The sequence below is a fragment of the Diplotaxodon limnothrissa genome, linkage group LG17 (assembly GCF_057381915.1).
Source record: "Diplotaxodon limnothrissa isolate DT_005_m linkage group LG17, D_limnothrissa_male_GT1.1, whole genome shotgun sequence".
Lineage (NCBI taxonomy): Eukaryota > Metazoa > Chordata > Actinopteri > Cichliformes > Cichlidae > Diplotaxodon > Diplotaxodon limnothrissa.
In genome coordinates this window covers 28,199,410-28,217,114 of record NC_140612.1, presented here as the reverse complement: position 1 = coordinate 28,217,114, position 17,705 = coordinate 28,199,410, and the positions used below count along the sequence as shown (strand labels likewise).

Genomic DNA, 17,705 nt, shown 5'->3' with positions numbered 1-17,705 from the left:
AACAACATCCAGTCAAAATACTGCAATATACACCGATCAGGCATAGCATTATGTGCACCTGCCTAATATTGTTGGGTCACCTTTAACTGAAAAAACCATCTTTACCCATTGAGGCATGGACTCCACTAGACCACTGAAGGTGTGCTGTGGTATCTGGCACAAAGAAGTTAGCAACAAATCCTTTAAGTCCTGTAAGTTGTGTGTGGATTGGAATTGTTTGTCCAGCTCATTGCACAGATGCTTGATCGGAGTATGACACCGACTTGCCTTCTTGCCATAGTGGATCATGGGTCCAGGTATTCCCCAGGTAAGCAATGCACCCGGCCTTCCATGTGATGTAAAAGAAAACGTGGATCATCAGACCAGGCTACCTTTTCCCATCCAACTCTGATGCTCATTGTTGGCGACAGTGATCTACACGGGCACCCTGATTAGTCTATGCCTATGCAGCCACATACCAACAAACAGCAATGCACTGCTTTTTTCTATCGGCTTTCTATCAGAAACAGCATTAATTTTTTAGGCAATTTGACCTAAAATAGCTCATCTGTTGGATCTGACCACACACGCCAACCCTAACGCTGCACATGCATCAGTGAACCTTGGCTGCCCTGGACCCTGTCGCTGGTTCTCCACTGTTCCCTCCTTTGACCACTTTTGATGGATAACGACCTCTGCAGACCGGAAACACATCACAAGTTCTGACCCAGTCGTCTAGCTATCACAATTTGGCCCTGGTCAGACTGTCCCAAATCCTGAATCTTGCCCATTCTTCCTGCTCCTAACACATCAACTTGGAGGACAAAATGTTCATTTGTGCCCTAATATGTCCCGCCCACCGACAGGTGCCACGATGAAGAGATAATCAGTGTCATTCACTTCACTTGTAAGGGGTCATAATGTTATGGGTGATGCATGTAAATGCTCTTAACAAAGCAAACTAGATTATCGCATCTCCCCAGTGCTCGGTTTTCAGTCTTTAGAAAAAACAGGTGAGAGCTTAGCCAGTCTTTTCAGACTATATCAGTTGCCAGCATGAAGCAGTATAGACAGCAAAATAGTTTATGTAGGAAACAAAACATAGGTGGTGTAATAGCGTGTTAGCATTTTCTAGTTCCCGCTAAACACATGAGAATTCAGCAAAATGGCTAATGTGTCATATTATGTACAGTACCTCCGCCTAACAGTGACCTGGTAGTTACAGTTGTTTTATCACTGAAGAGAACCAAAGAGAGGTGAGTGTCATTTTGTAATTTTACAAGCTTCAGCAACAACCACAGCAGGAAAACGTGACTGCTGTCCAGAGCAGTTTGATGTCTATCTCAGTTTTCTATACACACACTCAGTGTGTGCAGTTGATTACAGAGTATCTGAGCTAATTTCCCCAGTGCATGATCCTTTAGCAGAGAAGAGGGGAGGAAAAAGGAAAAGAAAAAGACCAGAAAGGAAGGAAGAAGAGAAAAGTGCTGAAGTCGACTGAATTAACTTTCAGTGGGAGAAAGCATTTGTCTTAATCAACTGGAAGAGACACAATACCCAGACAGCTTTCTCGCAATATTGTCATCAGACACACACACACACACACACACTCGCTAGATGTTTTCTGTCAGTTACCACCTGCCTACACGGACTCGATCAGATGCCAGAATATCATCCAATTAAGGTGTGAGACCCAGTCGGGACTATTACCTCACAAGTGTGCATACATGTACACACTGACACAACAGCACTAAGAACAGAATTATATATTTCATCTGATTTCCAGGGATTGTTTCTTAACTAAAGCGACAACATTAAAGCCACGTGCCTACTACGTGTATGTACGACCCCCCCACCCCCACTTGTGCCACCAATAGAGCTCTAGCATGTTCTAAAATGGGCCAGCAGCTCTGTGGTGGTGTCCTGTGGCATCTGGCATTGGACCTCTGGTAGTGTTTCAGGCTTGTTCCTGTGCATCCTGGATTGGATGAATTAATTAGTTCTGCGGATTGATTATTTTTGCTCCTATGTAGGGAGAGTGCTGCCATCTGCTTGGGCTGCAACAATGTTAAGGTGGGTAACTTTGATATGAATGCCCAGACGCACGGTGTCCCAGCAGAACACTGCATTCTTACAAGATAATCGCATAACTTTTAATTATGTGGCAGGTCCACTTAGCTCATTTCAAATGGAAACTGAAATAAAAGCAGTGCTCCCTGTTGTTGTTTCAACTTGGATGTCGTTGATGGTGTGATTTTTCACAACTCCCACAAATCATCTTCACCTATTCAAAAAGAACAAATGTATAAAAAAGGGAGAAATGTGGGGCTGCTGCTGATGTTTTGCATAATGACACATACAGCGTCCTGTAATTTAATGAGCGACAAACGCCTTTACTTTACATTTACCAGGATGTCAGCCTGCAGAGGAGGAATTCTAATCTTCATGTGGAAAAAAAAAAAGCAAGAAGAGGTACCAAATTATTTGTGAACAAACTGAAAAGGATAAAAATAAAGTTGTATTCAGATTTTCTTTTTACTGTAATTGAAAGTAAACTCTACATTTTTTTGTTACTTATTATGACAGAATTTTTTAATAATTAAAAAGAACATGGTAACTTTTGAGAAAGCAATAAGAAAAAAAGGATAGCAGCAGATGCATTAGATCCCTGAAGACATTCCTGGTGGAACAATATTCAGTCTAAAAGGTTGAAATCAGCCCAAAATTAAAGTGAGCCAAATAGAGAAGAAATAAAATACAGCAGATACGGTGTCTGGTGTATCAAATGAAGCTTCTGCCCTGGATTATAAGTTTGAGATGAAGCCATTTACAGTCATTCAGTGTAGCTGGTCTTAGCTGACAAACACTGTTGCCATCTGTTTTTAACATTTAACAACCACACAGAAAGAATATATCATTTCTTATATATTCTGAGAAACTCTTGGGATCCTTTTTCAGTACACTTTAGGTCATTATCCATTTGGCTAAATCTGACATTTCATCCAGCTACCGGTACTTCTATCAGCAGTCAGATCATCAGTAAATACTAGTAAGCCAGTTCCACTGACAGTAATACGAGCTCACGCTTTAACATAAGATCCACCGCACTGCATTATATCCACACTGTGGGTTGCGCCACTTCTAAAGCTTTGGCATCTCTCTGATTGAAAATGATGGCCTCTCACTCTTATCAACATCTCTCTGGGCCTTGTATCCAGTAAAAAGCTACCAAAAGCAAATATAATTGGACCCAACTTCGGATCTTCAATCAGTTCAGTCTGTCGTACAATTATAGAGCAGGTCTCACCTTGCCACACAACTGCTTATCAGTCATTCGTCCAATTTTTTTTAAGCTCCTAAAAATGAAGCACTGTTTCTTGTTTGGTTTAAAATCTACTGTGATGGTGTACAGAGGTAAATTTGCCTCTTGTGGAAATAATTGCATATTCTTTATTGACATCTAATAACTTAAGATTTTTCAAAAATCTACCAAACAGCATTTTAACAAGAATCCAGAAAAACAGCAAGTAGGACCAATTTTCACAGTAACACAAAAGAATGAGGCTCATTAGAGAAGAAATCATAAACACTGAGAAAATGCTAGCAGGAACAATAATCGAGCAACAGAGAGAAACACGATTTGCAAAGATGTAAACCTCATAAGAGACCATTTCCAGACGCAGCTAAAACTCCCTGAAGTCCTTAAATACTAAATAAATAAATAAAAGAACTGTATTTCTTTTCATGGAAGATTTTCTATATACTCCAGCAACCTGAAGTTACCAGTTTTATTGTGAAGCAGCTTTAAAACCAAAAATGTCTGATCCTGGTTTAGAAATTGCTACCATCTTCCATCCTATTTTGATTTTGATTTTTCAACAGTCTGGCTGCAGACGTGAAGCCACACAATCACGCAGGCACATCTGTCCTGCAGGGGGAAAGTGACACAGCTTCACAACATGCTCTCACATCTATCAAACATGTTTGCAAACACACACGAGCATGCGCATGCACACATACACACGCGCATGCACCATAAAAGAACTGCCTGGAGCTGAATCAATGTTTAAATGTGGGCGTAAATAGATAAAATAGAGAGTGAAAAAAAATGGGAGAGAGAGAAAAAAGGAAGGAGGGTTATATATAGATAGGGATTGAGGTTTTGTCCTATTGAATAAGCCTGTCAACACTGTTTTTGATGATGGATGTAAGATGTGTGTGTGAATCTGTCTGTTTCTGACTCTGCTTCCTTTACATGTGCCTTGGGCTCACTCCTGGGAAACACTCTTAGCTGTCCTTGCCAAAGAGAATACATGTTTGTATGTTAGTGTGCATACAAAAGTGCACATGCGTATGGGTGTCGAAATGTAATCTCTGATGGATGTTGTACCTGTTCACATCCTTGATACTGGGAAGCGCCGAAATGTTTCATTGTACAGTTTCTGTGTCTTATAATAGAGCCTGGATATATTCAAATATAACTCTGTGTAGATCCAAGACCAGCTGCCCTGCTCTTTACAGCACCCTGTAGAGGACCCGTGTGTCTAAGTGAATTCTCGGTGTGCGCAAGCGTTCAATCAGCTGTCCACTTCCTGGTCATCTAACAAGACAAAAACTGTCAATTTTAGACACGTTCTTTGGGCTGTCAGTTCTGCCTCTCTGCCACTCTGGGGGTATTTCATATGTATAGCGTATGTGTGTGCATGCAACCTTGCAAGTCAGTGTCAACTTACAGCTGAGCTTCTGTGTTTTTTTAACACTACAGTTGGAATCGAAAAAAGAGGAAGTTTGAAAGTTTTATTTACCCATGCACTACAGCAAAGATGCTTTAGCCAATCCCTGTGGTTTGGGGTTTCAGCTTAGGATAACTTTAAATCCACACAGGGAATTGAGAGTAATAATCTTTAAGATCCTCATTAAATCGAGGCCAATTCAGTACTATTTTTGGTCTGTATTTTTAGTCATTCAGTGTATTTATATTTTGTGAATAGCCCTTTTGTACAGAAGTTGCCATTGTTCCCACCTTGAGTGGAAATTGTGTTCATGCTGAATTCGTGAGTTCTACTATAAACAGACATCAGCTGATCTTCTGTTGCATTTCAGACAAAGTACAGTTGCTGCTCAGGTTATTTATTTATTTATTCACATACTGACTATACTGATACAAAAATTAATAAAAGAGATAAGAACTTTATTAATCCCAAAGGAAATTCTTGTGCCTTTTATATGCTCGGTGCAATAAAAATAGAAACAGGAGCAGAAGCAATAAGGTGTACAGAGTCAGATAGCAAAAACAGCAAAAACAAAGAGCACTCATCATGCAAACCTCTATCAAGGCAGCTCACTCTCTGGGCAATATTTAGCTTTATGGGAACAGTATTATATTTTCTATATATTCATTTTGTCTTCTTTCTTTTTAAATGTACTTTAAGTTTGTCGTGCAGTATAAATCATATATTGGTAGCACGTCAGATATTTGATTAGACAAACATTATTTGGGGATCAACTTAAAAAAATAGTTGAAATGTAAAAGTGAGATCAGACGCCAAATGTGACCTCATGTTTGGATGCAAACTATAATGTCTGTAAGTTATTATATTCCAAACATTTCCTAAATGTTTCCGATACAAACCAAGGTAATACGTTTAAAAAACAGCATTATAAAGCACAGCTACTATAAAACAAGAAATATTAGAGGAATAAATATGCATATAAATAAAATACATGTCAACTATCAATATGTACAGTATCTTACCTATGAGAAATTTGGCTTAAAATTTTAATTAGATTAATGCTATTAACAAATGCAGTATAAAATAAATTGCATGTGATGGTGTAGTAATAATAATCCTTCCATCTGGTAATGAACAGATGGGATGGAGCAAGAGTATAATATGATAAAATGTTGATGTGCATGTGTAGATTTTTAAAATATCAAGTTACATCATCTAAATGCTATAGCTCGGTAGTAGAAAGGATCTCCTCTACCGCTCATTCCTACACCTTGGGCCAATGAGACTTTTGCTATGAGTGCTACGGTGACCAATCAGGGAGGCATGCACGGCATAGGGCAGATTGTCATATAAACATAATGTCTGCATAAATATTGAAGAAAATCCCAAATCGAAACTTTTTAGTAATATTTTTGACTAGAATACCTACAACATTTAGAAAATAATTATATGTTTTAAAGATTATATTGTAAGATAAGCCTCCACAACAGGGAAGTCAAAAAGTATTTAAAGATCTTAACTCACTGTTGATCTTGAAAGTATGGAAAAGCCACAGAGTCTTCTTTACTCCTACAATAGAGCGCAAACAGAACTATATGACAGAAACAACCTAATCTAAGTAAGTCAACAGAAAACTCAAGGCTTGAATCTAAAGCTAAGACCAGAAACTTAAAAAAAAAAAAAAAAGTGTATGACCATATCAACAGCAATTTCCTCTGGGTGTCAAAGAGGAAGACACGTTATTGCCTTTCTTTCAACAAGTCAATGGGCCTCGACCCTTTTAATGGCGAAGCCCTGGGCTAGTACATGGTGCCATTAGCCACTCTAAGCCTCCAGTGCCAACCAAAGTGCGATAAATGGGGTGAGACGCAGCAACATCACAGCTTTATCCACCAGAGAGCAGTGAGGGTGAAAGTTAATATGGGAGGGGGAGTAAGAAACTAAAAGACCGAGTACTTCATTCATTAACCTGTCAGGTAGCAGGGCTGCGGTGTGCATGCCTGTGACTGGCTAATGTGAACTCATTTAAAAATGAAGCATGGCTGTGACAAGACCATCATTAAAAATGCCTCTTTCTGTAACATAAGGGGAAAATCATGAAAATCAACACTGTTATGAAGTAGCAATCTTTATATATTAACCATCCAGATGAGACTGTGAGCAAGTTCAGATTGAGGCTGCGCTCACACTGCGGGATAAAAAGGACCAAAATCTGAGCTTTGTTTAGTTTTTCCTCCTCATATGTGACTCAGAGCAGCCAGGAATCTAATCTTTTCAATCTGCCTCAGGCCACTTTCACATGACCTCAGTGTGAACCCTCAAATCAGAATTCGTGTGACTTTCTGTGTCCTGAAATTTGAAATGAAATATGATGTAACTTAACATTGACATACACCTCCATACAAAGCAGCAGATATACAGTATGGGTAAAAAGTTCTCACTCAACCTGCTTACACATCTGTTGTTAGACAAAAGCTTGTGGATCAAACAGCTTCAGGCAACGAGGTTCATCGCTCAGCATCGCTGAGAGTTGAAAAACTGTCTAAATTCTTTCATCTGTAATCAAATTATCGGTGTGGCTGCTTTACCAGGGGCGATCGTGGCTCAAGAGCTGGGAGTTCGCCTTGTAATTGGAAGGTTGCCGGTTCAAGTGCTGGCTCGGACAGTCTCGGTCATTGTGTCCTTGGGCAAGACACTTCACCTACCGCCTACTGGTGTTGGCCAGAAGGGCCGATGGCGCGATATGGCAGCCTCGCCTCTGTTTTTTGGAAACCCGTTACATCAAATAAAACTTTCTTGGAAAAGCATTGCAAGAATCAATCGAGTTATTTGTTTTACCCCATTCAAATCTATTGGTTTCATTACATCAAATTAAATAATTTTGGAAACCCGTTACATCAAATAAAACTTTCTTGGAAAAACTTTACAAGAATCAATGTAATTATTTGTTTTACTTGAATCAAATGTAATGGTTTATATACCTGAAATAAAACTTTTTTGGAAACCCTGTACATGAAGTAAAAGGTTTTTGATCTTGTAAGTTCTGGCTTTAATATTTTCAGCTGATAAAGTGAACTTCATACAAACTCTGTGTTAGAAAAATCAAACTGTGTCTCGTGCGGGTGTATTGTGACTGCTCCATCACAATGTATAATTTGACTTGTGAGGTACACACAACAAGGCCAACAAGAAAAAGTGAATTAGAGATTCATTACAAAATACAAAAAATAAAAATAAATAGTGCACAAATTTAAAACAAGCAAAACACCTATGCAAGAGTAACTACTAATGATTTACAAATACTTGTCATATACAACCAATACACTCAGAGAATTTTACCATATCAGTATAAAGCTCTCTGTAATTCCTGGACAGTTCGTGAAATAATTTAAAGTTTTATTTCAGGTATATAAACCAATACATTTGATTCAAGTAAAACAAATAATTACATTGATTCTTGTAAAGAGTTTCCAAAAAAAGGTTTTGACTGGCAACAACGCTCACCTGCTAAATCCAACAGAACACCACTGGGACATTATGTTTCACTCCATCTGACTGTGCAGGAGCTCAGTGTTGGGTATGGTAAATGGTCTGTTTCATATTTAGTGCTTTTAGACTCTTCCTGGTTGTTGATGAGACTTTGCAGAAAGCAGCTTCACCTCTGATCTCACACACACACACACACACACACACACACACACACACACACACACACACTCAACTCCACTCACTCACCTGGAGGATCAACACTCAGGCTAATGGTGCTGATGGGGTTATTGCTCTGGGGTTTTAGCACGTGAGCTAAATCATGTGTAACATGTGAATTTCCTGAGTGTGGCATTAATAAAGTCTGTGTCTATGTCAAAGCTGACGTTTAAATTCCTTTTTAAATTTACCAACATTTCTGATTTGCGGTTAAGACTGTGACATGTTTTCACCATTTGAAAGCCAGAAGAGTGATCACTCTTGAAGCCTGGTTGCTGCAGAATACTAGGACTACTAGTACTAGTTCTAGTACTACTGCTACTCCACAAAGCACATTGTTCAGGAATTTCACAAATTTGCTTACGTCTAATGTGTTGGCTTACAGGTAAACTTGTTTTGCAGCTGGATAGGATGAAAACTTCCAGCATCACATAATGTTTTCCGATCAGTAGGTTTGGAGTAAAAAAAGAACTGGACATATATTTGTCTTCTTTGGGCTACTTTTATGTCAAGAAAGTTAACTTATTTAGAACTGTGATCAAGGATAACACATAAACCCTTGCAAATGTGATGGTAAAAGAGTCTAACATCTAGGTGTTACATGGTGTTGCAGGTGATAAAGATCCATAAACTACTTCCATTTGTTTAGAGGTGATTGCCAGTTTTGTTGGGATTTTTAGAGATACAGAGATCCTGTTCTGCTTTACTTAAAAAAAAAAAAAGGATTTTCAGAGCTGTTGATATATTAATCAGTGTTCATAGAAACATGGATCAACCCTGTTTTGACAGTGAGAGTGTTACATTGTGACAGTTTCCATAAAAGTCTGCAAATTCTCTGAACAGGTAGCCATGAAGCAGCCATTTTTTTAAAAGATTAATTAAACTTAATATTATTTGTATGGCCATATCACAACAACAGCATAGCCTTAAACCAGGTTTGGAGTAAAGAGAACTGGACATATAGTTTCTTTTTTTGGGTTACTTTGAAGTGAAGAAAGTTAACTTGTTTAGAACTGTGATCAAGGATAACACGTAAAACGTTGAACGTTTCAATATAAAAAGTGTACAAACTCCAGAAAAGTGGCAACTGAGGTGGCAAAATTGCAGGCAATTTTCACTTAAGTAGAAGTACAGCTGCTAGTGTCAAAAACACTCGAGTAAAAGCTTGATAAAGTATCGGGTCAGAAATGTGCTCAAATTGAGGAAGTCAAAGTAGTAACCTAACTGAACCTTGTGCTATAATAAAAAAATAAAATAATATTAGTAGATAGGACTACAAACTTAGTCTGGTGGTAAAAGGCACAAAGGCCTCAGGGGGACATTTGGCAGCCAGGGTTAGAGCTCAGACACCTGGAGCCTGGGGGTTGGGGCTAACAACACTGACTGGTAAAAGAATCTAACATCCAAGTGTTACATGGTGTTGCAGGTGACAAAAAGCCATAAACCACTGTTTAGAGGTTGTTGTGGAAGTTTTCCGTTTAATAAAGCCTGCAGACAAGCGATGAGCGGTAGCTAACATTCTTTAATCAAGACAAAGAACAGAAATCAAGCTTGGTGAGGGACTGCCATCGCTGGGGCAGAGGGTGAGCAGAGTCTCTCACTGAGCCTAGCATGGCTCTCAGTTTTGTCTTTCCCGCAAAGAAAGTTTCACACTGCCTTGCTATCTTTTACAGTGGAGAAAAGACAAAAAGACTCTTCCTGTGGAGTTGTCTGCTTCCCCCCAACTTCCTTACCAGACCCCACTATCTGTTAAACTGTTTAAATGGAGTGTGAGGCAGACATGCTAAAACAGTGACCTAAAAGCATTACCAATAAACAATGGGATCAATACATAAATGAAAGAAATGCAGCTGATAAAAAAGCCATAAACTACTTTCATTTGTTTAGTGGTGATTGCCAGTTTAGTTGGGGTTTTTTTGAGACACAGAGAGTGAGAGATCCTGTCCTACATTACTTTAAAAAAGAAGATATTTTCAGAGCTGTTGATATATGAAGCTCTGAGCATTGAGTGTTGCATTGTGAGAGTTTCAGTAAAAAGCCTGCAAATTATTGCATTTATACTGGAGAGCAAAGAAAAATTAAATTCTACTTGTACTATGGAAAATCAGTTTCATAAAAGCTACATAAACAGAGCTGAAGAAGACTGCGTTTGTAAAACTAGCGGTAACGTGTGAGAATTATAAGTTATAAGACTGTTTCTGCTATCGATACAATTTGTGTTGTTAATCCTAAATGATTCACGGTGACAACATCATAAGAACAAGGTCATTTTACTCCACACACACACATTTGGAAAATCACATAGTTTGACCATAAAAATTCCCAGAATAATTAGTATTTGAGATTGCTGAAGCAACATCACTAAAGAAAAATATCCTTGCATGTCACTTTCGTTTAAAAATATAAAAAATGTGAAGTTTTTTTTTTGTAAAACATAAAAACAACAAAACTTAAGACCTTAAGAATCTCCTTATGAATGTTGTGAATATCTAGATCATTGGTGTTTGGATTTGAGGGTCAACAGGGCGAACACTGAGGCTGGGTATTAGAAATACAACATGGCAACATGAGACATGTTAACTCTGAGAACACTAACATCTAGATTAAGGTGTGAGAGGTAAATACATAACAGAAGCTAAAAAGGAGTTGCTTGTCTCTAGATTAGTTCAAATAAATTGAAAATAAACTGATTTGAACACGTTTGATGCATTATACAAAAAAAGGTTCATGATATAGTTCACATGATCTAAGCAAGAGTGACTCGGAATCTCAAATGTTAAAGTACACTTACTGATTGTACTTTTACTACATGAGCTAATGTAGATGCTCTAAAAGCACGCTGGCTGAAAAAGAACCACACGTTTGGAGAAACTGTGCTGTAACTTCTCATACTGTGAAGTTTTCTGACAAAAGTGAATTGAAAACTTATGCTGTACAGCTTACTAAGGGGTCCTTTGCTGGGCCATGTGCAATTACACAAAAGAACAAGTTAAATTTCACCATAACACTGACTGGAGAAAAGCCAAATTGGGATTCTAATTGACATTACAACTGAAATCAGTGCTGTGATAGTTAGTTTAAGATCACAACCTGATTTAAAACACAGTCTAACATCAACATTCTTGCCCCTGAAAATAGGTCAGGATGGCCGAAAAATGTACTTTAAAAATGAGATTTTCTTTTTGTTTCATTGGAACAGTAAAGTACCATTACAAAGAAATGAGTACACCTTTGTAGATATCACTGATATGGAGTTTTTCATGTTTTACATACAGACTTTCTCATTTAAACCATGGTGACTTAAAAGTTTAGCAGCAAGACACTTGTTTCCTTTGTTCCATCAAACATTTCTTTCAGCCATCTGTGTTTATCAGAGCGATATGTGACTAATTTTTTATTGAATCACCAGAAAGTACACAAATACAAGATTAAATATTTTATTTATTTATCAAAGATACATAATTACACATTGATACAATGAATAAGGTGTCTATAAAAATTACACATGGTGTAAGAAAAACATTATAACATACAAATAAGTGTTTTAAGATAATCTGACATACTTTAAAAGCATAAGAATAAAAGTTTTTTTTTTTTTTTAAATCATGTTCTTTGATGATCACATTACATGTATCACATTTTTTAAAGCATAACATAGGGTGTTCACAAAAACAGTTTTATGATTACTTTTTCCACAGTGCTTGTATGCCTCTTGCAAAACTATGTACTTATCACCATATGACATAATAACTCACGATTATGCAAGACCAGCCATGAAATGTCCGTCGCTTCATTACAATCATTTGTCCCCGCTGCTGCCCTCAGACCCAGTCTGTGGGGTAAAATTGCTTTTTTGGTGGTTCATAAAAAATATCTCAAAAAGCGATGTTAGTGAGGGGACCAGAAACACTGGGTTGCAGAGCAGTTGGTAAGGACTTGTATATTTCTGGAGAGTCTGCAAAAGCTGTCTTGCTCGTGCTCCTGATTGGATATGTGGAGCCCGGCTCTGATATCTCACTGGTGGCAGCTAAAGGTAGGCATGCCTTGGAGGCGGAGTTGGTCTCGGGCGCAATCTTTCAAACGAGCCTCACGGCATTTCAGGCAACCTCAGGCCGGAAACAACATCCGGTCACTCGCGGTCAAAATCCACGCAGAGCTGGTGTTTCGCAGGGATCAGGTTAACACATCTGGGTCTAAAAATATAAAGAAAAACAAAAAGAGTTTTAAAACACGCAAACTAGCAAAATATCAAAGGAGCATAACATAACAATAACAAGATGATATGAGATACCCGATGAGGCCATGATAGGTGATGTAGACATGTAATGTATAAACTTTTACGGGAGTTAAAAGTGGAGCTTATATATATTTTAAAGTGTATTGTACGTGGGATAGGCTACAGCGCACCGCGCGAGCCTGAGAAAAGGATAAGTGGAGGCGAATGGATGGATGGATGGTGTATTGTACCTGTTACAAACCATTGTGATATTTATTTATTTTTTTTAAATGAAAGGATTGACAGAATGGTAAAAAGGAAAATGCAAAAATGTAGTTAGAGAGGAAGATTAACACTTACCGAATGATATGCGGATAAGGAAAGAGACGCAAGTTGCTGTTGAAATCGGCCGCTCCCTATGCGAACTCGCAAGCAGTCTGAGCGGTTCCAGTTGTTGATATGGCTGAAGGCAGGGGTCTTCTGGGAGCTCGGGGGTAGTCTTAACCTGAGCGGGAGATCATAAAAATCGGACCTGGAGCGGATTGGCTAACCGGGGTGCGAAGGGAGCGGTGCAATAGTTATGTGATTGGCAGCGGGGCGAAGTAAGGGGGGGGAGTTGGTCTCCGGCGCAAATTTCGAACGAGGTAAGCAGCGCATTCGGGAGCAGAGCGGGCCCAGACACACAGCCTCGGGCGCGCGCACACACACACACACACACTGACCCGCCACCAGATGGCGTTTTTTGAGCATAAAAAAATAAAAATAAAAATTTAATTGCTTAAAGAAATAAAAGAATGCTATTTTTTGATATATAAGAAACTTTCTAAATAATCAATTATATTTTTATGAATATCATATTTTTATGAATATCATATTTTTATGAATATCATATTTTTATTACTTAATTACTTCCTACTTCCGGAGCTCATGAATAATTTAATTACTTCCGGAGCTCCGGAGCTCATGAATAATTAATGACCTGTCAGTTTGACGAGAGGGGTATAATATCACTCTCTTGGGAAGCTTCGCTCGCAGGTCCCTCCTCACCACTCTGCTGCCTGTTTTCCTATCTGCAGGATCGCACTTTACCTGCAGTGCTCCTGTGCGTTTCTGCAATCGGGCTGTTACAGCAGCATTCCTGGAGTTCAAATCTACTGATTGTTAAACTGATTACCAGTACTGCAGAACTGTTTAACTGGTTAAATGTCACAGTTACAAATACTGAGTAACTTAATAAATGTGCTTCTTAGTAGCAGAGCAAAAACTAAACAAAAAAAGAATAATTTAAGGTTGAGAAACTGCACAAAAGAAAACTGAGACATCTGATGGTTGAAAGTGACACCAGATATGTTTCTGCCTCTCCTACTAGCTTGTTACATTCCACTCTCTGCATGAGTGTTTTAATTTACACTTGGCAAGCAGTTGTATTTCTATCTGAATCTGTATACATGTAAAAATGAATAAAACGAATCTGACAAATGTACATTAAATCTATCTGCAGGCAAACAGTGCAGCAGAAATGTATTCTCTCATTCAAAACAAAGGAAATTCTATCAGAAAGGAATAAATATAATCCTGACATAAAATAAAAATTGACTTGCCTTAGGACTCGAAGAATAAAAGGATTACGTGCGCAACTATATACTCCATGTACTTTGCATTATAAAGAAAATAATTCAGCCTCTTCATTGTCAAAAGTGACAGTTTTCATATCAGAGGGCATATTGTGCAAAGGGACACCGCGTTCCCATGAATACCGCAGCATCAGAAGGAGGACTGCGCCTCTAACACTCTGTGGAGAATCTCTTGACAAGTGCTTTAGGAGACAGAAAAAAATAAAGTTAAAAGTAAAATAAAAAGAGATGAAAGGTTGGTGAGGAATTCAAGAAGCCAAGACATGAAATGCAGGAAATTGTTTGGGATGGCAGTCTCAGTGACAACAGGCCCCTGGTGTTTCTGTAGCGGCTAGGCTGAGTGACAGTCAGCAGATGAATTTTGATAAAACCGCCCTGATTCTTTGAAGCTTCTGAGTGTATTGTAGCATCTTCCCCTCCTCAACTGTGAGACTGCAGCAGCCCACACCTGCAGACCACTAACCAGCAATAACAAGACAGGTGGCTATCAGGCAGGGTTTACACTACAAAAAATATCCAGCTAGACCCTTCAATTTTTTTAGGATGAATATCTGGTACTCTGACACTATGAATATGGACATTCAGGAGTGTAATATTCCCCAGGTATGTATGACACCATAAACCAAATCCAAATGAACCTTTTTAGAAAGATCGAGTTTCTGGTAATACTTAAATATAAAAAAATTGTAATAAGTTCTTTGTCATTTTCTAAATATGAGTTTATGAAATACTCCTATTTTCAGATACCTGCTTTCCACTACAGGCGCTGATGATGTTAACTTTAAAAAATTTTCAGATGCACAATATAGGCTAGTAATTATGCACCATTTTTGACTGTGACACAATTTCACAAACTGTAAATGCATATGTAACATCTGATCCGTCTGTGTGGAGATTTTATGTTGAGGCAGTAGCGTTCATTTCGTGTCCCCAGTTTAACAAATCTTGAACCAGAACTTTTTATAGTGCTGTTAAAAAATTGTCTCTTCTGCCGTTGTTACTGTGGTCAGAAAACAGGCCTAACCTGTTAATGTTGCTGGCAACATTAATAGGCTCATTACAATTTTATTAAAACATATCAGCAAATATGTGGCTTTTTAAAAAAAAAGAATAATTATCTTATAATACCTTTATAAACCATCTATATAGAACTTATATTTCATCCAGTGACTGGCATCCTTCTAAATCCCTGTACCTTGTGGAAATTATTTCTTTATAATGTTATGTTTGGACATTGATTTAATTCCAGAGTTAAACTATTCCACAATCCTACACCACATATGGTATAGAAAAACTTCTGGTTGTCCAAAAAACTATACCTTTAAATTTAATGCAGCCCTTTAACTCTAACCCCTGTCTATCCCTCTAGAAATCACAACACATTGTTCCTTAACTTATGCATTGGTGGTTATTGTTGTTGTTAAAGCTCTTTTTTGCAATAAATACAGTGGTTGTAATGAACTTTTCTAAGTATTTTCCCAAAACCTCCACACAGTAACTTAAATATGATAACACCAAAGAACAAACCAAATTTTTTGCAGTGTATTGCACCAAGTCCCACTCTGCTCTTCCTTTTCCTCTCATCTCAGCCCTTTCCTCCTCATGTTCCTTGATCACCACATCCTTCCTCTCAGAGGCAGATAAAGAGAGACTGACTCACACCCATGTCCAATTAGGCTGACATGTGACTGGACTCAGAGCAGGAATCCAGGATTTTCCCTCCTGCTGTGTCATTTTCATGGAGATGGCTCAGCCTGAGTCAACCTTTGACTTCCTCTACTGAATGTATAACCTGTCCATGGTCCATCTCAGAGTCTTTCTTACCTTTGGTCTATCTGGATTAACACATTATCTGATACCTGGAAGGAGTTATCTATGTTATATGTAAACTATCTCAATGTTATAGGTGAATATGTCCTTCTTGTCATGCTTACCTATACCATAGATATGTAGTCAGCTCTGCCTCACATCTCAGTCTTATTCCCAATCTCTGTATGTGTGGCTCTCTTTCCCTCTCATTTGGCCAGGTAACAGCACTCAGAGAGATGAGAACAAATATAACACCCACACTATTCCTTTACGTCAGTGGAGCAATTCTCCACCCAAAAACACTTTGACATAAAACAACTAACCTATCACATGCACGCACACAATCTAGAGTGTGTGCTGACAGTTCAACTCTCAACTCTCAAACAGTCGATGATGAGCAAGATCCAACAGTCGAGCACGGGACAAACACACAGAAAACAAGGCTCTACAGTAGCCTCTCGCTGCTCCTCTGCTCAGGAGTGGTGGGGAGGGGGGTGTCACTAGCAAGACAGTTCCCATGGCAACATTCAGGTGACTCACCAGCCGGTGATGCAGTTGCCGTGACAACCTGCAGCAGTGTGTAGTCGAGTGAAAGGGGTGAATGCATCCGTGGGTGTTTGTTGTCGTGGGTGCAGAGGCACAACGCCGCAGACCAAACAAGCGGTGAGCAAACAGAACTGACTGAAAGGTCAAAGGCCGAGGGATTAGCTCATGCTAGAAACAGATTAGAAAACAGTGTGGATGACAGTGAAAAGGTACACCGAATCAGGTATAAATCGCTGAATGGTTGCTGCTTTAGTTATAAACGCATTTTTAGACTGAAAGAAGTTAGAAGTTACTCAGAGAGCAGTGCAAATACAATATTTGCACTGCTTCTCAAGAAGTACACCCATGCCTGGAAGAAGATTTTTTAGCAATCAGTAATACACTTTCAGTTCAATTCAGTTTTATTTACACAGTGCCAAATCACAAGAAGGTAGAGACCCTACAGTAATACAGAGAAAACCCCAAGAACCAAACAACTACTTTTGAGGAACCATTTGGTGACAGTGGAAAGGAAAAGCTCAGTTTTAAATAGGAAAAAAAACTCGATCAGAACCAGGCTCAGAGAGGGGCAGCCATCTGACATCAGCAGTTTGAGGTGATGGGCAGAAGACAGAATAGAAGATACATTGTGAAAGAGAGAGATGCAACGCGATCAATATTCTACATCAACTATTTCGTTTTAACACCCAAATCTAGCAGCTGACCACTTTCTATTAATGTCAGTATTGAATGTGGAAGATGCCATTAGATATTTATCAATGAACCCTAGTCAATGCATTTTAATTATTTCAGTTGTTTGCAGAAACAGTTATTTAGCTCACGGATAAAATATTTATTTCCACCTGCTCCTAGACTAAAAGGAACCTCAATATTTAGGAATATAAACGAGCAACTGTTTGCATATGATATTAATTAGTTATTAATTTGCTCCAACCCACGTTTTTTTGTAGATTTAAACTACAGTAACAGTAACAGACTCTGGGTGCTAATCTGGCAATGAAAACCTCTGTAATATGAAAAGATGGCAGTCCTAAGCTGTTGAGCAGCAGTTGAAATTATATACAAAGCAAGGCAACAGAAGCA

The 17,705-nt window shown here is 38.6% G+C and overlaps 1 protein-coding gene across 3 annotated transcripts in view; it reads right to left on the bottom strand.

The window, feature by feature from the left end:
* anks1b (ankyrin repeat and sterile alpha motif domain containing 1B) overlaps nucleotides 1–17,705 on the bottom strand; it is a 296,705-nt gene that overhangs the window by 121,792 nt on the left and 157,208 nt on the right. The window lies entirely within an intron of this gene.